The 25,133-nt window shown below is 44.7% G+C and overlaps 1 long non-coding RNA gene across 1 annotated transcript; it reads left to right on the forward strand.

Annotated features, from left to right (window-relative positions):
* The first annotated feature begins 17,145 nt into the window (after positions 1 to 17,145).
* LOC111500723 (uncharacterized) lies at positions 17,146 to 24,837 on the forward strand. The gene is made up of 2 exons (XR_013096525.1): positions 17,146 to 24,225; positions 24,578 to 24,837. It is a non-coding gene; the product is annotated as an uncharacterized LOC111500723 (long non-coding RNA).
* The last annotated feature ends 296 nt before the right edge of the window (positions 24,838 to 25,133 follow it).

The following is a 25,133-nucleotide window of genomic DNA, read 5'->3' on the forward strand; positions in this document are numbered from 1 at the left end:
ATCCCGCACACATGGCAGCCAAACCAGCAGAGATGGCGAACGACTGCGGACCACCATACTGCCCGTCACCGAGAGCGGCGTTTTGAACAGAGACCAGCCCAGAATAGACGGTATGTGAAACACGCCAGATCCGAGCGATCTGAGCCTCCCACGAACAAAATACCGTCTGATGACCCAGACTTTTCTATCAAAGTGCGTATTATTCATAGACTCATTAAATCAGTCCACCACCTTAAAAATGTCTCAAGGGATGCATACCCGCCCTCTTTGAATAAAATAGCCCAGAACTTGATGACTGTTGTTAAGCCGGCCGTCCCAAATGAACGGACACAGGCGCTGATTGAGGGTAATGCTCAAAACTGGGCGCACAACACTGTTTCAATCCTCCGTGAACATTATTCTGAGGCGATGGAGGAGGAATTAAAAAGCCTTTTTGAGTTCCCTAAGCAGGACTGGAGGGGACCCTTTGAAGTGGCGACATCCTGGGCCAAACGCAACCTGGGCCGCCGCCTCCAGCCTGAGTCGCTAGAACAGACCGAGGCAGTCATCGTAGCTAGGCTGGCAGACACCAGATCGGCAGAGCGGGGCCATACAGCCGGCAAGCCGAGACGACAACCAGAGGCGAGGGAGGACCTGATACAACCCGACCCTGTCGAACCTCCGGTGGAGGTGTTGCAGCCAGCCTCCTCCCACACGCGACCTGCCACACCACAGCCCAGCACCAGCCGGGCCATTAAAGTTACTGCGCAGATCCATGCTCCGCCTGTAGCGAGCGCTGTAACCATGGTGACAGCGACGACCATGACTGACCCCATCAGAGGTGACTGGTCACCCCTCACAGAGGGACTGGTGGAGGAGAACGGTGACCTGAGGCCCACCACCACCCCTCAGGAAGATCCTCCTGAACCAGAGCCTGAACCAATGTCATCTAAAGACCAGAGAGTGAGAAGGGTCCTCGACGCTCTCCACGTGACCCCCACTGGGGAGAAGTCACCTCCACCCACTCAGCCTCCACAGCCTTCTGAGAACATGGAGATCGAGGTAATGGACCTCACACAGGGGGAATCCACCCCCACCAAATCCAAGGGAGGCAGAAGAACAGCGCCCAAATCCCCGACAGCTTCACGCTCCAGCCTGCCACGCACCACTCAGGATAAACTGAAATCCTGCGTGCAGACCCGCCTCCAAACGAGGAGAATTGAGGAATCCTCCTTGTCTCCTCCCTCTTCACCAGGTACACCCATTCAGCAAACGCACCCTCCAACAAGACACCCGAACACGCAGAAGAAACTGGAAGACTGGAGTCTTCACATCAGAGAAACATCACTCATCATGGGTGACTCAAATGTGTGTAAACTCCCATCCTTTTCAGCACCAGGAATACAAATTGACAGTTTTCCCGGGGCGAAATGGTGCCACGCACAAGCCCTTTTGGAAAAAGCGACCTGCGACGAAGATTTGGAAACACTGGTGTTATCTTTTGGCCTAAACAATAGGTCACAAAGAGACAAAGACACACCGGTCACAGAGCTGAAAAAGGCACTGCAGACAGCCCAGGAAAGATTTCCTGAGGCCGACATCTACATTCCAGCTATTAACTTTTCCTCAACTCTGCCCCGGAATGAGCAGGAAACACTGCTACATTTGAACACTTTTATTGCAGGTCTGGACGAACACATACCCACTCTTCCTGATTCAATGTTCCACACAGAAAAGGACAATATCCACTGGACTGATAAGACAGCGATGTGTATGTTGGAGCATTGGAGCAACTATGTAAATGTTGTATCCCCGTGAACCCAGCTAACAGGGAGGGGGTAAGTGATGTCAATTGCAACAGTGTCATCAATTTATCTAAACACTTTCAGCCTTCCACTGCTCAGCGGACCCTTTTAAGTAGGGGCCTTAATTTTATTCCCACAAAGGGCCACAATAAAAATTTCCTATTACAATGTAGATACGACATTCAACAATATCACAGAAGGGTCAAATTGGCTATACATTATGGAGATAAATCTGACACAGAAATCCAACCCTTCACTCCCAAATCTAATTGGTCTCCTCCCTTGGGTCAGCTTCCACATGAGGTGTCCACCTTGGTGAAAGCTGATTATGAATATTTTGATAATCATTTCCACATTGACCGCATCAAACCTAACTTAAAGGGAGAAGAAACCAAAGCTCTAAAAGAACTAAGAGAAAATAAACAAATAATTATAAAACCGGCAGACAAAGGAAGTGCTGTGGTCATCCTGGACAGAGATCAATATTTACAGGAGGGCTACAGACAACTAAATGATACAACATACTACTCAAAATTGAAGAAACCCATCTATTTGGACACACTGCCTATTGTGGAGAAAATAATTAATAATCTTTATCAAAAGAAATTCATTAATATGAAACAGAAAAACTATTTATTGGGCTCCTCTGAGCCAAGAGGAAGGCTGTTTTATTTGCTTCCCAAAATCCACAAAGACCCGGCAAAGTGGTCTGTACCATTCCAGGTGCCTCCCGGGCGTCCCATTGTATCTGATTGTGAAAGTGAAACATACCACACAGCAGAATATCTGGACTTTTTCCTGAACCCCTTGTCCACAAAGCATGACAGTTATATTAAAGACACATATGACTTTGTGGAGAAGGTGAAACAGGCAGAGGTACCCCCAAACTCATTTCTTTTCTCGATTGACATTGACAGCCTTTATACCAATATTGATATTAAGGAGGGAATGAACTCCATTAGGAATATTTTCCACAAATATCCAGAAAAGAAAAGGCCAGAAAAAGAATTATTGCAATTATTGGAAATCAATCTGACAAGAAATGACTTTGAGTTCAACGGGGACTACTTCTTACAAATAAAAGGGACAGCCATGGGTAAGAAATTTGCCCCAGCATACGCCAACATATTCATGGCTGAATGGGAAACTGCAGCCCTGGCAAAATGTAATAAAAAACCGCTGTATTATTACAGGTTTCTTGATGACATCTGGGGAGTATGGCCTCATTCTGAACAAGATTTTGAAACGTTTCTAACCACTCTGAATGATCACAATGACTCAATTAAACTTAAATCCACAATTAGCGACTCTACAATTGACTTCTTGGACACAACCACCTTTAAAGGCCCAAATTTTTCACAGACCCACAAATTGGACATTAAAGTGTTTTTCAAACCCACGGACACGCATGCATTGTTATATAAAACAAGCTTCCACCCGAAACATACCTTTGCTGGTCTAATTAAGTCCCAATTATTGCGATTCCACAGAATCTGCACCCAGCGGAGTGATTTCAGAGCAGCGACCAAAATTCTATTTGCAGCTCTCGCCACTAGGGGGTACTGTCGTTCTTTCCTTAGGAAATGTTTTAAATCATTCCTACAGACCAAACCTATTGATCTGACCCCTATCCTACCAGTGATTGTGACATATGCCCCATCAACATGTAAACTGATCAGAGTGATTAAGAACAACTTTCAAGATCTTGTCCAGAAAACCCAATTACTGGGTGATCATAAGGTGATAGCGGCCTTTAAGAGGAATAAAAACCTGAGGGATTTCCTCATTAAGGCAAAACTTTCACCTCTCTCTGAGCCCAAACTCAGAGACCAGGGGCAATTTTTTAAGCACCAAACATGGCTGCGCAGCTTCTCAAATGGAAATGTATTCCACTCACAATGTAACGGTACTCCACGCTCCAGGAACTGTATTTATGTGATTACTTGCAGCCAATGTGGCATCCAATATGTTGGTGAGACAGGCAACACACTTCTGACCAGATTCACCCAGCACAGGTACAATGTGTTAAGGAAAAGGAACACACACACACATTTGGTGAAACACTTCCTGTCACACGGCTGGAAATCGGTCAAAGCAACGGTGATACAGGCAAACCCCAGATGGACAGCTCAGCAGAGGAGGAAGGCTGAAAGAGGCTGGATTGCCAAATTAGACACTGTACACCCTAAGGGGTTAAATGAAAAAAGTTTTTAAAGGGACATAAAATCCACACAGTGTACATAATTGTTGTTTATTAGTGTCTTGTTGTTGCTATGCTTGTTGCCATGCTTGTTATACTCATCATCATTATTGCTGTTATCATCATTCCACCGGTCTCTGTATATATTTGCTGAAGCACCCTGACCATGAGGTTTTATCCTAACCTTAACCGGCTCGAAACCTGCGCTGGATTTAACCTCATCTTTGATGCCCAGCCCTGAATTCAATCCTGACCCTAACCACCTTGAACCCCATATTGGTTTGACCCTTGACCCCAAAAACCCTCCTCTCCTTCCCCCCCCCCCCCCCCCCCCCCCCTCCCTCCCCGTTCTCCCTCTCCCTCACCCTTTTCTCTCGCTCTCCCTCCCTCCCTCCTCCCCTCCCTCCCCATCTGGAGGCCTCATGCTCAGGATGCTAAAACAATCCCTTTTCAGGGCACCAAATCGGGGACATGGTTCCTTGAGCCGGGAGCAAGGATGGCCTGTGCATTGGGACCCAATCGGGCCCCCACCTTACCCTCTCCTAACCGGCCTGCGCCCCTTGTCCACCCACTCCTGGAGCCCTCTGTCCTTACACAAAGCACTGTATATATGTGTGTATATTCAATAACTGTACATATTATCAACATAATTCGAATTGTGATACTGTTCTTTTAACTCTCATATGGAGAAAGACTTTATGTGGAAACTGTATATTTCTATACACAGATTACTGTCATCCGGTGTACATATTGTTTGATTGTATATATCATCAACGCCATTTTGTTTGTGATGATTTTTATTTAACTCTCATATGGAGAGTAATGTTTTGTGAAAACTGTATTCCTCTTCACAAATTACGGTGGGCCAAAATGCTCCTGAACACTGCAAACAAGTAAGCATCCAATCAATTTAAACTTTAAAGGGACCTCTGACTCATGGAGCAGATGCTCTTCTCATTGGTCGAGGAGACCCGCAAAGTTTGAATTTGGACTTGCGCAGTGTACACACAGAACATAACTGAGATTTTGTTATGCTGTATTCATTCTTCTAGTAAGCCAGCCTGAAGAAGGTTCATGCGAACCGAAACGTCGCGTTATTGGCTTACTTTTATGTATATTTGTTCACTTTTGAACTTTTGTACTGAGCGAAAATAAAGCTCCTAGTTGATGTACTAAGTTAAACGTGAGTGTCATCAGTTTGCGCACAGCTGCTTAACATTGCTAGCACAGTCACAAGTGACCAGTTAGTTAAGTTAAAGCCACGAGTGAGACCGCAAACATGCCCACGTTTACAGCAGAGGACCGGTGGACCACCGTCCGACGACGTGGAAACCGGAGAGGAGATCGCGGCTTTGCGAGCGACCGGAGATCACCCCGGCGTACCAGCTACCCGTCCCGCAACAGACGCCGGACCTACGCATCGGTGGTGAGAGGACGTGACTACCGGGATGAGAGAGAAATCCCGCACGTATGGCAGCACAACCAGCGGAGAGAACGGCCGACTGAGGATCGCTATGCTGCCCAACACAGAGATCGGACTGAACGAGAGCAGCGGTTTGAACGGGGGCGAGCCCAGGACACACGGGGAGATCGCTACTTCACGAGCGACCGGAGGTCACCCCGACGGACCAGCTACCCGTCCCGCAATGGGCGCCGGACCTACGCATCGGTAGTGAGAGGACGGGACCACCGGGAGGTGAGAGAAATCCCGCACACATGGCAGCCAAACCAGCAGAGATGGCGAACGACTGCGGACCACCATACTGCCCGTCACCGAGAGCGGCGTTTTGAACAGAGACCAGCCCAGAATAGACGGTATGTGAAACACGCCAGATCCGAGCGATCTGAGCCTCCCACGAACAAAATACCGTCTGATGACCCAGACTTTTCTATCAAAGTGCGTATTATTCATAGACTCATTAAATCAGTCCACCACCTTAAAAATGTCTCAAGGGATGCATACCCGCCCTCTTTGAATAAAATAGCCCAGAACTTGATGACTGTTGTTAAGCCGGCCGTCCCAAATGAACGGACACAGGCGCTGATTGAGGGTAATGCTCAAAACTGGGCGCACAACACTGTTTCAATCCTCCGTGAACATTATTCTGAGGCGATGGAGGAGGAATTAAAAAGCCTTTTTGAGTTCCCTAAGCAGGACTGGAGGGGACCCTTTGAAGTGGCGACATCCTGGGCCAAACGCAACCTGGGCCGCCGCCTCCAGCCTGAGTCGCTAGAACAGACCGAGGCAGTCATCGTAGCTAGGCTGGCAGACACCAGATCGGCAGAGCGGGGCCATACAGCCGGCAAGCCGAGACGACAACCAGAGGCGAGGGAGGACCTGATACAACCCGACCCTGTCGAACCTCCGGTGGAGGTGTTGCAGCCAGCCTCCTCCCACACGCGACCTGCCACACCACAGCCCAGCACCAGCCGGGCCATTAAAGTTACTGCGCAGATCCATGCTCCGCCTGTAGCGAGCGCTGTAACCATGGTGACAGCGACGACCATGACTGACCCCATCAGAGGTGACTGGTCACCCCTCACAGAGGGACTGGTGGAGGAGAACGGTGACCTGAGGCCCACCACCACCCCTCAGGAAGATCCTCCTGAACCAGAGCCTGAACCAATGTCATCTAAAGACCAGAGAGTGAGAAGGGTCCTCGACGCTCTCCACGTGACCCCCACTGGGGAGAAGTCACCTCCACCCACTCAGCCTCCACAGCCTTCTGAGAACATGGAGATCGAGGTAATGGACCTCACACAGGGGGAATCCACCCCCACCAAATCCAAGGGAGGCAGAAGAACAGCGCCCAAATCCCCGACAGCTTCACGCTCCAGCCTGCCACGCACCACTCAGGATAAACTGAAATCCTGCGTGCAGACCCGCCTCCAAACGAGGAGAATTGAGGAATCCTCCTTGTCTCCTCCCTCTTCACCAGGTACACCCATTCAGCAAACGCACCCTCCAACAAGACACCCGAACACGCAGAAGAAACTGGAAGACTGGAGTCTTCACATCAGAGAAACATCACTCATCATGGGTGACTCAAATGTGTGTAAACTCCCATCCTTTTCAGCACCAGGAATACAAATTGACAGTTTTCCCGGGGCGAAATGGTGCCACGCACAAGCCCTTTTGGAAAAAGCGACCTGCGACGAAGATTTGGAAACACTGGTGTTATCTTTTGGCCTAAACAATAGGTCACAAAGAGACAAAGACACACCGGTCACAGAGCTGAAAAAGGCACTGCAGACAGCCCAGGAAAGATTTCCTGAGGCCGACATCTACATTCCAGCTATTAACTTTTCCTCAACTCTGCCCCGGAATGAGCAGGAAACACTGCTACATTTGAACACTTTTATTGCAGGTCTGGACGAACACATACCCACTCTTCCTGATTCAATGTTCCACACAGAAAAGGACAATATCCACTGGACTGATAAGACAGCGATGTGTATGTTGGAGCATTGGAGCAACTATGTAAATGTTGTATCCCCGTGAACCCAGCTAACAGGGAGGGGGTAAGTGATGTCAATTGCAACAGTGTCATCAATTTATCTAAACACTTTCAGCCTTCCACTGCTCAGCGGACCCTTTTAAGTAGGGGCCTTAATTTTATTCCCACAAAGGGCCACAATAAAAATTTCCTATTACAATGTAGATACGACATTCAACAATATCACAGAAGGGTCAAATTGGCTATACATTATGGAGATAAATCTGACACAGAAATCCAACCCTTCACTCCCAAATCTAATTGGTCTCCTCCCTTGGGTCAGCTTCCACATGAGGTGTCCACCTTGGTGAAAGCTGATTATGAATATTTTGATAATCATTTCCACATTGACCGCATCAAACCTAACTTAAAGGGAGAAGAAACCAAAGCTCTAAAAGAACTAAGAGAAAATAAACAAATAATTATAAAACCGGCAGACAAAGGAAGTGCTGTGGTCATCCTGGACAGAGATCAATATTTACAGGAGGGCTACAGACAACTAAATGATACAACATACTACTCAAAATTGAAGAAACCCATCTATTTGGACACACTGCCTATTGTGGAGAAAATAATTAATAATCTTTATCAAAAGAAATTCATTAATATGAAACAGAAAAACTATTTATTGGGCTCCTCTGAGCCAAGAGGAAGGCTGTTTTATTTGCTTCCCAAAATCCACAAAGACCCGGCAAAGTGGTCTGTACCATTCCAGGTGCCTCCCGGGCGTCCCATTGTATCTGATTGTGAAAGTGAAACATACCACACAGCAGAATATCTGGACTTTTTCCTGAACCCCTTGTCCACAAAGCATGACAGTTATATTAAAGACACATATGACTTTGTGGAGAAGGTGAAACAGGCAGAGGTACCCCCAAACTCATTTCTTTTCTCGATTGACATTGACAGCCTTTATACCAATATTGATATTAAGGAGGGAATGAACTCCATTAGGAATATTTTCCACAAATATCCAGAAAAGAAAAGGCCAGAAAAAGAATTATTGCAATTATTGGAAATCAATCTGACAAGAAATGACTTTGAGTTCAACGGGGACTACTTCTTACAAATAAAAGGGACAGCCATGGGTAAGAAATTTGCCCCAGCATACGCCAACATATTCATGGCTGAATGGGAAACTGCAGCCCTGGCAAAATGTAATAAAAAACCGCTGTATTATTACAGGTTTCTTGATGACATCTGGGGAGTATGGCCTCATTCTGAACAAGATTTTGAAACGTTTCTAACCACTCTGAATGATCACAATGACTCAATTAAACTTAAATCCACAATTAGCGACTCTACAATTGACTTCTTGGACACAACCACCTTTAAAGGCCCAAATTTTTCACAGACCCACAAATTGGACATTAAAGTGTTTTTCAAACCCACGGACACGCATGCATTGTTATATAAAACAAGCTTCCACCCGAAACATACCTTTGCTGGTCTAATTAAGTCCCAATTATTGCGATTCCACAGAATCTGCACCCAGCGGAGTGATTTCAGAGCAGCGACCAAAATTCTATTTGCAGCTCTCGCCACTAGGGGGTACTGTCGTTCTTTCCTTAGGAAATGTTTTAAATCATTCCTACAGACCAAACCTATTGATCTGACCCCTATCCTACCAGTGATTGTGACATATGCCCCATCAACATGTAAACTGATCAGAGTGATTAAGAACAACTTTCAAGATCTTGTCCAGAAAACCCAATTACTGGGTGATCATAAGGTGATAGCGGCCTTTAAGAGGAATAAAAACCTGAGGGATTTCCTCATTAAGGCAAAACTTTCACCTCTCTCTGAGCCCAAACTCAGAGACCAGGGGCAATTTTTTAAGCACCAAACATGGCTGCGCAGCTTCTCAAATGGAAATGTATTCCACTCACAATGTAACGGTACTCCACGCTCCAGGAACTGTATTTATGTGATTACTTGCAGCCAATGTGGCATCCAATATGTTGGTGAGACAGGCAACACACTTCTGACCAGATTCACCCAGCACAGGTACAATGTGTTAAGGAAAAGGAACACACACACACATTTGGTGAAACACTTCCTGTCACACGGCTGGAAATCGGTCAAAGCAACGGTGATACAGGCAAACCCCAGATGGACAGCTCAGCAGAGGAGGAAGGCTGAAAGAGGCTGGATTGCCAAATTAGACACTGTACACCCTAAGGGGTTAAATGAAAAAAGTTTTTAAAGGGACATAAAATCCACACAGTGTACATAATTGTTGTTTATTAGTGTCTTGTTGTTGCTATGCTTGTTGCCATGCTTGTTATACTCATCATCATTATTGCTGTTATCATCATTCCACCGGTCTCTGTATATATTTGCTGAAGCACCCTGACCATGAGGTTTTATCCTAACCTTAACCGGCTCGAAACCTGCGCTGGATTTAACCTCATCTTTGATGCCCAGCCCTGAATTCAATCCTGACCCTAACCACCTTGAACCCCATATTGGTTTGACCCTTGACCCCAAAAACCCTCCTCTCCTTCCCCCCCCCCCCCCCCCCCCCCCCTCCCTCCCCGTTCTCCCTCTCCCTCACCCTTTTCTCTCGCTCTCCCTCCCTCCCTCCTCCCCTCCCTCCCCATCTGGAGGCCTCATGCTCAGGATGCTAAAACAATCCCTTTTCAGGGCACCAAATCGGGGACATGGTTCCTTGAGCCGGGAGCAAGGATGGCCTGTGCATTGGGACCCAATCGGGCCCCCACCTTACCCTCTCCTAACCGGCCTGCGCCCCTTGTCCACCCACTCCTGGAGCCCTCTGTCCTTACACAAAGCACTGTATATATGTGTGTATATTCAATAACTGTACATATTATCAACATAATTCGAATTGTGATACTGTTCTTTTAACTCTCATATGGAGAAAGACTTTATGTGGAAACTGTATATTTCTATACACAGATTACTGTCATCCGGTGTACATATTGTTTGATTGTATATATCATCAACGCCATTTTGTTTGTGATGATTTTTATTTAACTCTCATATGGAGAGTAATGTTTTGTGAAAACTGTATTCCTCTTCACAAATTACGGTGGGCCAAAATGCTCCTGAACACTGCAAACAAGTAAGCATCCAATCAATTTAAACTTTAAAGGGACCTCTGACTCATGGAGCAGATGCTCTTCTCATTGGTCGAGGAGACCCGCAAAGTTTGAATTTGGACTTGCGCAGTGTACACACAGAACATAACTGAGATTTTGTTATGCTGTATTCATTCTTCTAGTAAGCCAGCCTGAAGAAGGTTCATGCGAACCGAAACGTCGCGTTATTGGCTTACTTTTATGTATATTTGTTCACTTTTGAACTTTTGTACTGAGCGAAAATAAAGCTCCTAGTTGATGTACTAAGTTAAACGTGAGTGTCATCAGTTTGCGCACAGCTGCTTAACATTGCTAGCACAGTCACAAGTGACCAGTTAGTTAAGTTAAAGCCACGAGTGAGACCGCAAACATGCCCACGTTTACAGCAGAGGACCGGTGGACCACCGTCCGACGACGTGGAAACCGGAGAGGAGATCGCGGCTTTGCGAGCGACCGGAGATCACCCCGGCGTACCAGCTACCCGTCCCGCAACAGACGCCGGACCTACGCATCGGTGGTGAGAGGACGTGACTACCGGGATGAGAGAGAAATCCCGCACGTATGGCAGCACAACCAGCGGAGAGAACGGCCGACTGAGGATCGCTATGCTGCCCAACACAGAGATCGGACTGAACGAGAGCAGCGGTTTGAACGGGGGCGAGCCCAGGACACACGGGGAGATCGCTACTTCACGAGCGACCGGAGGTCACCCCGACGGACCAGCTACCCGTCCCGCAATGGGCGCCGGACCTACGCATCGGTAGTGAGAGGACGGGACCACCGGGAGGTGAGAGAAATCCCGCACACATGGCAGCCAAACCAGCAGAGATGGCGAACGACTGCGGACCACCATACTGCCCGTCACCGAGAGCGGCGTTTTGAACAGAGACCAGCCCAGAATAGACGGTATGTGAAACACGCCAGATCCGAGCGATCTGAGCCTCCCACGAACAAAATACCGTCTGATGACCCAGACTTTTCTATCAAAGTGCGTATTATTCATAGACTCATTAAATCAGTCCACCACCTTAAAAATGTCTCAAGGGATGCATACCCGCCCTCTTTGAATAAAATAGCCCAGAACTTGATGACTGTTGTTAAGCCGGCCGTCCCAAATGAACGGACACAGGCGCTGATTGAGGGTAATGCTCAAAACTGGGCGCACAACACTGTTTCAATCCTCCGTGAACATTATTCTGAGGCGATGGAGGAGGAATTAAAAAGCCTTTTTGAGTTCCCTAAGCAGGACTGGAGGGGACCCTTTGAAGTGGCGACATCCTGGGCCAAACGCAACCTGGGCCGCCGCCTCCAGCCTGAGTCGCTAGAACAGACCGAGGCAGTCATCGTAGCTAGGCTGGCAGACACCAGATCGGCAGAGCGGGGCCATACAGCCGGCAAGCCGAGACGACAACCAGAGGCGAGGGAGGACCTGATACAACCCGACCCTGTCGAACCTCCGGTGGAGGTGTTGCAGCCAGCCTCCTCCCACACGCGACCTGCCACACCACAGCCCAGCACCAGCCGGGCCATTAAAGTTACTGCGCAGATCCATGCTCCGCCTGTAGCGAGCGCTGTAACCATGGTGACAGCGACGACCATGACTGACCCCATCAGAGGTGACTGGTCACCCCTCACAGAGGGACTGGTGGAGGAGAACGGTGACCTGAGGCCCACCACCACCCCTCAGGAAGATCCTCCTGAACCAGAGCCTGAACCAATGTCATCTAAAGACCAGAGAGTGAGAAGGGTCCTCGACGCTCTCCACGTGACCCCCACTGGGGAGAAGTCACCTCCACCCACTCAGCCTCCACAGCCTTCTGAGAACATGGAGATCGAGGTAATGGACCTCACACAGGGGGAATCCACCCCCACCAAATCCAAGGGAGGCAGAAGAACAGCGCCCAAATCCCCGACAGCTTCACGCTCCAGCCTGCCACGCACCACTCAGGATAAACTGAAATCCTGCGTGCAGACCCGCCTCCAAACGAGGAGAATTGAGGAATCCTCCTTGTCTCCTCCCTCTTCACCAGGTACACCCATTCAGCAAACGCACCCTCCAACAAGACACCCGAACACGCAGAAGAAACTGGAAGACTGGAGTCTTCACATCAGAGAAACATCACTCATCATGGGTGACTCAAATGTGTGTAAACTCCCATCCTTTTCAGCACCAGGAATACAAATTGACAGTTTTCCCGGGGCGAAATGGTGCCACGCACAAGCCCTTTTGGAAAAAGCGACCTGCGACGAAGATTTGGAAACACTGGTGTTATCTTTTGGCCTAAACAATAGGTCACAAAGAGACAAAGACACACCGGTCACAGAGCTGAAAAAGGCACTGCAGACAGCCCAGGAAAGATTTCCTGAGGCCGACATCTACATTCCAGCTATTAACTTTTCCTCAACTCTGCCCCGGAATGAGCAGGAAACACTGCTACATTTGAACACTTTTATTGCAGGTCTGGACGAACACATACCCACTCTTCCTGATTCAATGTTCCACACAGAAAAGGACAATATCCACTGGACTGATAAGACAGCGATGTGTATGTTGGAGCATTGGAGCAACTATGTAAATGTTGTATCCCCGTGAACCCAGCTAACAGGGAGGGGGTAAGTGATGTCAATTGCAACAGTGTCATCAATTTATCTAAACACTTTCAGCCTTCCACTGCTCAGCGGACCCTTTTAAGTAGGGGCCTTAATTTTATTCCCACAAAGGGCCACAATAAAAATTTCCTATTACAATGTAGATACGACATTCAACAATATCACAGAAGGGTCAAATTGGCTATACATTATGGAGATAAATCTGACACAGAAATCCAACCCTTCACTCCCAAATCTAATTGGTCTCCTCCCTTGGGTCAGCTTCCACATGAGGTGTCCACCTTGGTGAAAGCTGATTATGAATATTTTGATAATCATTTCCACATTGACCGCATCAAACCTAACTTAAAGGGAGAAGAAACCAAAGCTCTAAAAGAACTAAGAGAAAATAAACAAATAATTATAAAACCGGCAGACAAAGGAAGTGCTGTGGTCATCCTGGACAGAGATCAATATTTACAGGAGGGCTACAGACAACTAAATGATACAACATACTACTCAAAATTGAAGAAACCCATCTATTTGGACACACTGCCTATTGTGGAGAAAATAATTAATAATCTTTATCAAAAGAAATTCATTAATATGAAACAGAAAAACTATTTATTGGGCTCCTCTGAGCCAAGAGGAAGGCTGTTTTATTTGCTTCCCAAAATCCACAAAGACCCGGCAAAGTGGTCTGTACCATTCCAGGTGCCTCCCGGGCGTCCCATTGTATCTGATTGTGAAAGTGAAACATACCACACAGCAGAATATCTGGACTTTTTCCTGAACCCCTTGTCCACAAAGCATGACAGTTATATTAAAGACACATATGACTTTGTGGAGAAGGTGAAACAGGCAGAGGTACCCCCAAACTCATTTCTTTTCTCGATTGACATTGACAGCCTTTATACCAATATTGATATTAAGGAGGGAATGAACTCCATTAGGAATATTTTCCACAAATATCCAGAAAAGAAAAGGCCAGAAAAAGAATTATTGCAATTATTGGAAATCAATCTGACAAGAAATGACTTTGAGTTCAACGGGGACTACTTCTTACAAATAAAAGGGACAGCCATGGGTAAGAAATTTGCCCCAGCATACGCCAACATATTCATGGCTGAATGGGAAACTGCAGCCCTGGCAAAATGTAATAAAAAACCGCTGTATTATTACAGGTTTCTTGATGACATCTGGGGAGTATGGCCTCATTCTGAACAAGATTTTGAAACGTTTCTAACCACTCTGAATGATCACAATGACTCAATTAAACTTAAATCCACAATTAGCGACTCTACAATTGACTTCTTGGACACAACCACCTTTAAAGGCCCAAATTTTTCACAGACCCACAAATTGGACATTAAAGTGTTTTTCAAACCCACGGACACGCATGCATTGTTATATAAAACAAGCTTCCACCCGAAACATACCTTTGCTGGTCTAATTAAGTCCCAATTATTGCGATTCCACAGAATCTGCACCCAGCGGAGTGATTTCAGAGCAGCGACCAAAATTCTATTTGCAGCTCTCGCCACTAGGGGGTACTGTCGTTCTTTCCTTAGGAAATGTTTTAAATCATTCCTACAGACCAAACCTATTGATCTGACCCCTATCCTACCAGTGATTGTGACATATGCCCCATCAACATGTAAACTGATCAGAGTGATTAAGAACAACTTTCAAGATCTTGTCCAGAAAACCCAATTACTGGGTGATCATAAGGTGATAGCGGCCTTTAAGAGGAATAAAAACCTGAGGGATTTCCTCATTAAGGCAAAACTTTCACCTCTCTCTGAGCCCAAACTCAGAGACCAGGGGCAATTTTTTAAGCACCAAACATGGCTGCGCAGCTTCTCAAATGGAAATGTATTCCACTCACAATGTAACGGTACTCCACGCTCCAGGAACTGTATTTATGTGATTACTTGCAGCCAATGTGGCATCCAATATGTTGGTGAGACAGGCAACACACTTCTGACCAGATTCACCCAGCACAGGTACAATGTGTTAAGGAAAAGGAACACACACACACATTTGGTGAAACACTTCCTGTCACACGGCTGGAAATCGGTCAAAGCAACGGTGATACAGGCAAACCCCAGATGGACAGCTCAGCAGAGGAGGAAGGCTGAAAGAGGCTGGATTGCCAAATTAGACACTGTACACCCTAAGGGGTTAAATGAAAAAAGTTTTTAAAGGGACATAAAATCCACACAGTGTACATAATTGTTGTTTATTAGTGTCTTGTTGTTGCTATGCTTGTTGCCATGCTTGTTATACTCATCATCATTATTGCTGTTATCATCATTCCACCGGTCTCTGTATATATTTGCTGAAGCACCCTGACCATGAGGTTTTATCCTAACCTTAACCGGCTCGAAACCTGCGCTGGATTTAACCTCATCTTTGATGCCCAGCCCTGAATTCAATCCTGACCCTAACCACCTTGAACCCCATATTGGTTTGACCCTTGACCCCAAAAACCCTCCTCTCCTTCCCCCCCCCCCCCCCCCCCCCTCCCTCCCCGTTCTCCCTCTCCCTCACCCTTTTCTCTCGCTCTCCCTCCCTCCCTCCTCCCCTCCCTCCCCATCTGGAGGCCTCATGCTCAGGATGCTAAAACAATCCCTTTTCAGGGCACCAAATCGGGGACATGGTTCCTTGAGCCGGGAGCAAGGATGGCCTGTGCATTGGGACCCAATCGGGCCCCCACCTTACCCTCTCCTAACCCTAACCCTAACCCCTAACCCTAACCCCCCTAACCCCGCCCCATCCCTAAACCTAACCTCACTGTAAGCCCTATGTCAGTCTAACCCCAGTCCTTTGTCTTATCCTAACCCTAACCCCAGCCCTGTATGTTAGCCCTAACCCTAACCACTTTATCCCCACCTCCTGACCCTCGGTATATATTATTTAATAAAGGGGGTATTAAATTAGTGAGAAATTGGAAAATTGGCTTAAAAATTCTAAAAACCAGGGTTTATAAATTTATTAGCACAATTCATAGGGTTTACAAGACTATTTACAGTTAAAAATGGATTGAAAAACAAATTGGGAATAAAAACAGTGATTAAATTAATTTGGCTTTAAAATTCATTAACAGTAATTTCATGGAGTGCAAATATGTTATTTTTGGCTAAAAAACAGTTAAAATGTAATGTAGATTAAAAAATAAAGACCAAATTCATTTTTACCGAACCAAAGTTAAAAAAGACGAATGGGATTTTACACAGCCGAGGGGAGAATATAAAAGGCGGAGCTCACACAGGAGCTCATTTTCCACTCGGCACTCGATGAGAGCACATCTCTGCCAGTCCAACTGTTGCCAGCTAACCTAGCTTACAGTTTTCTGTGTGCCACACCTGAAGAAGACCGTGTACGGTCGAAACGTTGTGTTTTTTGTGTTTATTTTTGAATAAACAGTTTTTTTTGGCACACCTTCTTTTGTTGTTTACTGTTTTTCCGTGATTTTTTCCTTTCCACATTTTGGAAAGCGTTTTTTGTTCACATTAAGATTAAATAAATATTTTTTGAAGCACATTTAATTTTTTTTGGAAAAAAGAAAAAAGACAGAAAAAATTCTGGACGCCATGGACGATGGCTGGACGGTGGTGCGCTATGGCCGCCGCCGCCAACGTGACCGCCAAGTCTTCTGGGACGGGTACGGAGGGCCGCAGGGAGGGATGGACCGTGCACGCTCCTTTTCCTTTCGGAGAAGGGATTATTTTCCTCATCCTAACCCTAACCCCTAACCCTAACCCCCTTTTCCACACCCTAACCCTAACCCCTAACCCCCTAACCCTAACCCCCTAACCCTAACCCCCTAACCCTTTGATCCGGGGGCATCAGTGCCTACCCCAGTCGAGTGAGCGTGCATCAGGGGACCCAGACTTCTGCCTGGGACCCCTTTCTTTCCCCAAACCCCCCTAACCCCCCTAACCCCCTAACCCTAACCCCTAACCCCAGTCAACCGCTAGGACCGTGCAACCTAGCTCCAAGTGGAGACAACAAAGACACAATCTCCTAATACCTAACCAGCCTGTGCCAGTGGTTTGTTACGCTGGACCCCTCCGGACGTTGATCTGAAATAAAGTGTGGAATGAACTTAAATTGAGAAAGTGCTTTGTGGACCTTGGACTTTGATGGATACAGGCTATCCTATATAAGGACATGATTGAAATGATATGAGCTACAATGTAAACCCTTGACGTGTGGAAATCAGATTTTGATAACCTGACCTGGACATAAGGCCCTGACCTTAACCATGAGAGGGCCGAGATATGAACCCTGACCCAGGATCAGTTGCCCTAAACATAACCCGTGAGGGTGGGAGCCCTAACCTTAATTTTAAGATGGGCTATGCTTAAATGTCATGAACAATCATGTAAGCTTTTCACTGGCTGCCAGGCAGGTCCTCAGAAGAGGGTGGAATTCCTTCCCTCCTCCTCCTTCTTTTAACTTGATCCTAATAAAGGTTTTAATTGAGGATATATTGTTTTAAACAGCTTTTATTTTATTTTTTAGAATTTACATCTGTCCTTTTTCTTATGTGTTTTGAAATGTATTTTATAGCCTGTGGATAATGGAACGTACATGATTAAGAAAGTGATTGTGAATGCACCATGGGAGGAACACGATCATGTGACCCGGTGCGACCTATCCTGAGGAGGGCCCACACAGGTGGGCGTCCCTCAGAGAATCATTTAAACTACTGTTTTGTCTCTCCTGGCCTCACTTGCGCTGTTCCCTCTGAAGAAGCGAGAGTATCGCGAAACGTAAGGGATGCCTCTCAGACCGGCATGAGCAAGGATTTTTACCTCCCCCAGAACAAGGTGATTGAGATCTTAATAGCCTTTTTTAGCCTTAGTTTTTAGTGGGAGTGAAACGCACTTTGTTCTCCCATTGAAGGCTAAATTGGATAATTGAACCAGGGAGTGAGGAACTTACGCTTCCCACTTTTATTTAAACCTTTTTAAACGCAAATCAGCGGGAATAAGCAAGTTAGCCCTCCCGACTGAGAGTTTTAATATAGAGTTGGGAATAAGCAAATCTAGCCCTCCCTACTCATATTTCTTAAAGGTTTTTTTAGTGGGATGAAGCAGAATTAGCCCTCCCGGTTTTTAAGATTAACCTCTGGGGGAGAGGAGGAGAGATTTTTATTCTTTTAACCCTTTTAATTTTCTGGATTTTAAGAGGGGAACTCCAATGTTTTTTTTACCTGTAATATATTCTGAATGGCATAAAGAGTTTGCAGCGTGTGTATGAACCATAGTCAACTACGACCTCCACAAAAACGAGACTGTGTGAAGGAGCAACAGTAAGAAGAGACTTGGTTCAGAGACACTTAAAAAGTACACCACCCTGCTCACAGGCCCTGGAACAGCAAATAAAGACTATTCTAACAAGATCCAGTGGAAAGCCTAACCGCAGATGTAAAGGCAGGTGAGTTCCCCGGTAAGACTTTTTAATCTTGGAATCCAGAATGATGAGGGTTTTAGGAGAAGGCTCAAAGGCTGGTCTGGGAGGGGAGGTGAGGCCTGGGGGAGACAGGGACATATGTTTTGACGTTCTAATAGAAATTTAAACCAAGTGGGCTGTTAACATATAACACATAGTTTGAATATGGTCAGGTGTTGTTTTAATTTTTATGGTTTGGGGAGGAGGGAGGGAAGGAAAATAACGAGGGTGGGATTAAGTGGATTGTGTTTTAAATAGATCGCTTTATTGAAGTGATTTTTATTGGTCTTATTGGTCTCTTTTAACTTTTTTCTTTTTATCTGGCCTGGCTCGACAGGGACATCCACTCCACATGACAGGATATATAGCTACAGCCGAAACAGGCAGTACATTGGGGAGATGATGAGAAATGTCCCAAATTGGGCCAATGCGGTCCACATAGGAGTAAATACTTCATGTGACTGCACAGATCCCCATTCATTTTAATATATCAGTAAAAAGTGAGGCTTGATTTGAGGCGGCGTAGTTTAAAGTAACACTGCTGCCAATGAAAAAAATCATATCACATAATCATGTGGAGGCACAGATTAGTTAAAATGGATGCACTTTGGAGCGGGCTGGATAATTTTAAGGAGGAAAAATTAGCTGACCTTAGGACCACCCAGGATGAGGAGAATTTTAATATAAATCTCATCCTGTGGGTTTTTAGTATTTGTCAGCTTCATTGAGCTGGTCTTTTAAATCCACTTTGGATAGCCTGGCGGTCAGTGGAATGGCCTCAGTTTTTATTATAATTCCCTGGGTGAATGTTATTTTTAGCTTATTTATGCAAATTTTAACATTGTGAGAGGGGGAATAGGTTGTGCTTTTAGGTTTTTTAGGTATTATTATTTATGTTTTAGTAATTATTTATGTTTTATAATAGATCCAACCCAAACAAGGGGATCAAGAAATATACTGATATGTCAGCAGATCTTCCTTAGCCTCCAAAAAATGTACTAACAGGATATGTAAATAAAAGTTTTGAAAAATAATTGATTGTGTTTGCTGGTTTTCTCAACAGCTGCATGTAATTATTATATTTACTAATTCCAAAAATTAAATTAATTTTTTATATAAATGGGTGAGATTTCCCCTATGGAGGTGTGGGAGGGTCTGTTCACATGTTAGTTTTTAATTAAGCCTATTTTTTATCAAGACCTGAGCACTTTTAGCCATTTCCCTGGATAAACATAATCAAACAGGGATTATATATTGGAGAGGACAAGCACTTATATAACACTATAAGATCACAAGGAGATTGAGGGTCCAGTCAACCGCTAGGACCGTGCAACCTAGCTCCAAGTGGAGACAACAAAGACACAATCTCCTAATACCTAACCAGCCTGTGCCAGTGGTTTGTTACGCTGGACCCCTCCGGACGTTGATCTGAAATAAAGTGTGGAATGAACTTAAATTGAGAAAGTGCTTTGTGGACCTTGGACTTTGATGGATACAGGCTATCCTATATAAGGACATGATTGAAATGATATGAGCTACAATGTAAACCCTTGACGTGTGGAAATCAGATTTTGATAACCTGACCTGGACATAAGGCCCTGACCTTAACCATGAGAGGGCCGAGATATGAACCCTGACCCAGGATCAGTTGCCCTAAACATAACCCGTGAGGGTGGGAGCCCTAACCTTAATTTTAAGATGGGCTATGCTTAAATGTCATGAACAATCATGTAAGCTTTTCACTGGCTGCCAGGCAGGTCCTCAGAAGAGGGTGGAATTCCTTCCCTCCTCCTCCTTCTTTTAACTTGATCCTAATAAAGGTTTTAATTGAGGATATATTGTTTTAAACAGCTTTTATTTTATTTTTTAGAATTTACATCTGTCCTTTTTCTTATGTGTTTTGAAATGTATTTTATAGCCTGTGGATAATGGAACGTACATGATTAAGAAAGTGATTGTGAATGCACCATGGGAGGAACACGATCATGTGACCCGGTGCGACCTATCCTGAGGAGGGCCCACACAGGTGGGCGTCCCTCAGAGAATCATTTAAACTACTGTTTTGTCTCTCCTGGCCTCACTTGCGCTGTTCCCTCTGAAGAAGCGAGAGTATCGCGAAACGTAAGGGATGCCTCTCAGACCGGCATGAGCAAGGATTTTTACCTCCCCCAGAACAAGGTGATTGAGATCTTAATAGCCTTTTTTAGCCTTAGTTTTTAGTGGGAGTGAAACGCACTTTGTTCTCCCATTGAAGGCTAAATTGGATAATTGAACCAGGGAGTGAGGAACTTACGCTTCCCACTTTTATTTAAACCTTTTTAAACGCAAATCAGCGGGAATAAGCAAGTTAGCCCTCCCGACTGAGAGTTTTAATATAGAGTTGGGAATAAGCAAATCTAGCCCTCCCTACTCATATTTCTTAAAGGTTTTTTTAGTGGGATGAAGCAGAATTAGCCCTCCCGGTTTTTAAGATTAACCTCTGGGGGAGAGGAGGAGAGATTTTTATTCTTTTAACCCTTTTAATTTTCTGGATTTTAAGAGGGGAACTCCAATGTTTTTTTTACCTGTAATATATTCTGAATGGCATAAAGAGTTTGCAGCGTGTGTATGAACCATAGTCAACTACGACCTCCACAAAAACGAGACTGTGTGAAGGAGCAACAGTAAGAAGAGACTTGGTTCAGAGACACTTAAAAAGTACACCACCCTGCTCACAGGCCCTGGAACAGCAAATAAAGACTATTCTAACAAGATCCAGTGGAAAGCCTAACCGCAGATGTAAAGGCAGGTGAGTTCCCCGGTAAGACTTTTTAATCTTGGAATCCAGAATGATGAGGGTTTTAGGAGAAGGCTCAAAGGCTGGTCTGGGAGGGGAGGTGAGGCCTGGGGGAGACAGGGACATATGTTTTGACGTTCTAATAGAAATTTAAACCAAGTGGGCTGTTAACATATAACACATAGTTTGAATATGGTCAGGTGTTGTTTTAATTTTTATGGTTTGGGGAGGAGGGAGGGAAGGAAAATAACGAGGGTGGGATTAAGTGGATTGTGTTTTAAATAGATCGCTTTATTGAAGTGATTTTTATTGGTCTTATTGGTCTCTTTTAACTTTTTTCTTTTTATCTGGCCTGGCTCGACAGGGACATCCACTCCACATGACAGGATATATAGCTACAGCCGAAACAGGCAGTACATTGGGGAGATGATGAGAAATGTCCCAAATTGGGCCAATGCGGTCCACATAGGAGTAAATACTTCATGTGACTGCACAGATCCCCATTCATTTTAATATATCAGTAAAAAGTGAGGCTTGATTTGAGGCGGCGTAGTTTAAAGTAACACTGCTGCCAATGAAAAAAATCATATCACATAATCATGTGGAGGCACAGATTAGTTAAAATGGATGCACTTTGGAGCGGGCTGGATAATTTTAAGGAGGAAAAATTAGCTGACCTTAGGACCACCCAGGATGAGGAGAATTTTAATATAAATCTCATCCTGTGGGTTTTTAGTATTTGTCAGCTTCATTGAGCTGGTCTTTTAAATCCACTTTGGATAGCCTGGCGGTCAGTGGAATGGCCTCAGTTTTTATTATAATTCCCTGGGTGAATGTTATTTTTAGCTTATTTATGCAAATTTTAACATTGTGAGAGGGGGAATAGGTTGTGCTTTTAGGTTTTTTAGGTATTATTATTTATGTTTTAGTAATTATTTATGTTTTATAATAGATCCAACCCAAACAAGGGGATCAAGAAATATACTGATATGTCAGCAGATCTTCCTTAGCCTCCAAAAAATGTACTAACAGGATATGTAAATAAAAGTTTTGAAAAATAATTGATTGTGTTTGCTGGTTTTCTCAACAGCTGCATGTAATTATTATATTTACTAATTCCAAAAATTAAATTAATTTTTTATATAAATGGGTGAGATTTCCCCTATGGAGGTGTGGGAGGGTCTGTTCACATGTTAGTTTTTAATTAAGCCTATTTTTTATCAAGACCTGAGCACTTTTAGCCATTTCCCTGGATAAACATAATCAAACAGGGATTATATATTGGAGAGGACAAGCACTTATATAACACTATAAGATCACAAGGAGATTGAGGGTCCAGTCAACCGCTAGGACCGTGCAACCTAGCTCCAAGTGGAGACAACAAAGACACAATCTCCTAATACCTAACCAGCCTGTGCCAGTGGTTTGTTACGCTGGACCCCTCCGGACGTTGATCTGAAATAAAGTGTGGAATGAACTTAAATTGAGAAAGTGCTTTGTGGACCTTGGACTTTGATGGATACAGGCTATCCTATATAAGGACATGATTGAAATGATATGAGCTACAATGTAAACCCTTGACGTGTGGAAATCAGATTTTGATAACCTGACCTGGACATAAGGCCCTGACCTTAACCATGAGAGGGCCGAGATATGAACCCTGACCCAGGATCAGTTGCCCTAAACATAACCCGTGAGGGTGGGAGCCCTAACCTTAATTTTAAGATGGGCTATGCTTAAATGTCATGAACAATCATGTAAGCTTTTCACTGGCTGCCAGGCAGGTCCTCAGAAGAGGGTGGAATTCCTTCCCTCCTCCTCCTTCTTTTAACTTGATCCTAATAAAGGTTTTAATTGAGGATATATTGTTTTAAACAGCTTTTATTTTATTTTTTAGAATTTACATCTGTCCTTTTTCTTATGTGTTTTGAAATGTATTTTATAGCCTGTGGATAATGGAACGTACATGATTAAGAAAGTGATTGTGAATGCACCATGGGAGGAACACGATCATGTGACCCGGTGCGACCTATCCTGAGGAGGGCCCACACAGGTGGGCGTCCCTCAGAGAATCATTTAAACTACTGTTTTGTCTCTCCTGGCCTCACTTGCGCTGTTCCCTCTGAAGAAGCGAGAGTATCGCGAAACGTAAGGGATGCCTCTCAGACCGGCATGAGCAAGGATTTTTACCTCCCCCAGAACAAGGTGATTGAGATCTTAATAGCCTTTTTTAGCCTTAGTTTTTAGTGGGAGTGAAACGCACTTTGTTCTCCCATTGAAGGCTAAATTGGATAATTGAACCAGGGAGTGAGGAACTTACGCTTCCCACTTTTATTTAAACCTTTTTAAACGCAAATCAGCGGGAATAAGCAAGTTAGCCCTCCCGACTGAGAGTTTTAATATAGAGTTGGGAATAAGCAAATCTAGCCCTCCCTACTCATATTTCTTAAAGGTTTTTTTAGTGGGATGAAGCAGAATTAGCCCTCCCGGTTTTTAAGATTAACCTCTGGGGGAGAGGAGGAGAGATTTTTATTCTTTTAACCCTTTTAATTTTCTGGATTTTAAGAGGGGAACTCCAATGTTTTTTTTACCTGTAATATATTCTGAATGGCATAAAGAGTTTGCAGCGTGTGTATGAACCATAGTCAACTACGACCTCCACAAAAACGAGACTGTGTGAAGGAGCAACAGTAAGAAGAGACTTGGTTCAGAGACACTTAAAAAGTACACCACCCTGCTCACAGGCCCTGGAACAGCAAATAAAGACTATTCTAACAAGATCCAGTGGAAAGCCTAACCGCAGATGTAAAGGCAGGTGAGTTCCCCGGTAAGACTTTTTAATCTTGGAATCCAGAATGATGAGGGTTTTAGGAGAAGGCTCAAAGGCTGGTCTGGGAGGGGAGGTGAGGCCTGGGGGAGACAGGGACATATGTTTTGACGTTCTAATAGAAATTTAAACCAAGTGGGCTGTTAACATATAACACATAGTTTGAATATGGTCAGGTGTTGTTTTAATTTTTATGGTTTGGGGAGGAGGGAGGGAAGGAAAATAACGAGGGTGGGATTAAGTGGATTGTGTTTTAAATAGATCGCTTTATTGAAGTGATTTTTATTGGTCTTATTGGTCTCTTTTAACTTTTTTCTTTTTATCTGGCCTGGCTCGACAGGGACATCCACTCCACATGACAGGATATATAGCTACAGCCGAAACAGGCAGTACATTGGGGAGATGATGAGAAATGTCCCAAATTGGGCCAATGCGGTCCACATAGGAGTAAATACTTCATGTGACTGCACAGATCCCCATTCATTTTAATATATCAGTAAAAAGTGAGGCTTGATTTGAGGCGGCGTAGTTTAAAGTAACACTGCTGCCAATGAAAAAAATCATATCACATAATCATGTGGAGGCACAGATTAGTTAAAATGGATGCACTTTGGAGCGGGCTGGATAATTTTAAGGAGGAAAAATTAGCTGACCTTAGGACCACCCAGGATGAGGAGAATTTTAATATAAATCTCATCCTGTGGGTTTTTAGTATTTGTCAGCTTCATTGAGCTGGTCTTTTAAATCCACTTTGGATAGCCTGGCGGTCAGTGGAATGGCCTCAGTTTTTATTATAATTCCCTGGGTGAATGTTATTTTTAGCTTATTTATGCAAATTTTAACATTGTGAGAGGGGGAATAGGTTGTGCTTTTAGGTTTTTTAGGTATTATTATTT

Source organism: Maylandia zebra, unplaced genomic scaffold (assembly GCF_041146795.1).
Source record: "Maylandia zebra isolate NMK-2024a unplaced genomic scaffold, Mzebra_GT3a scaffold25, whole genome shotgun sequence".
NCBI classification, from domain to species: Eukaryota; Metazoa; Chordata; class Actinopteri; order Cichliformes; family Cichlidae; genus Maylandia; species Maylandia zebra.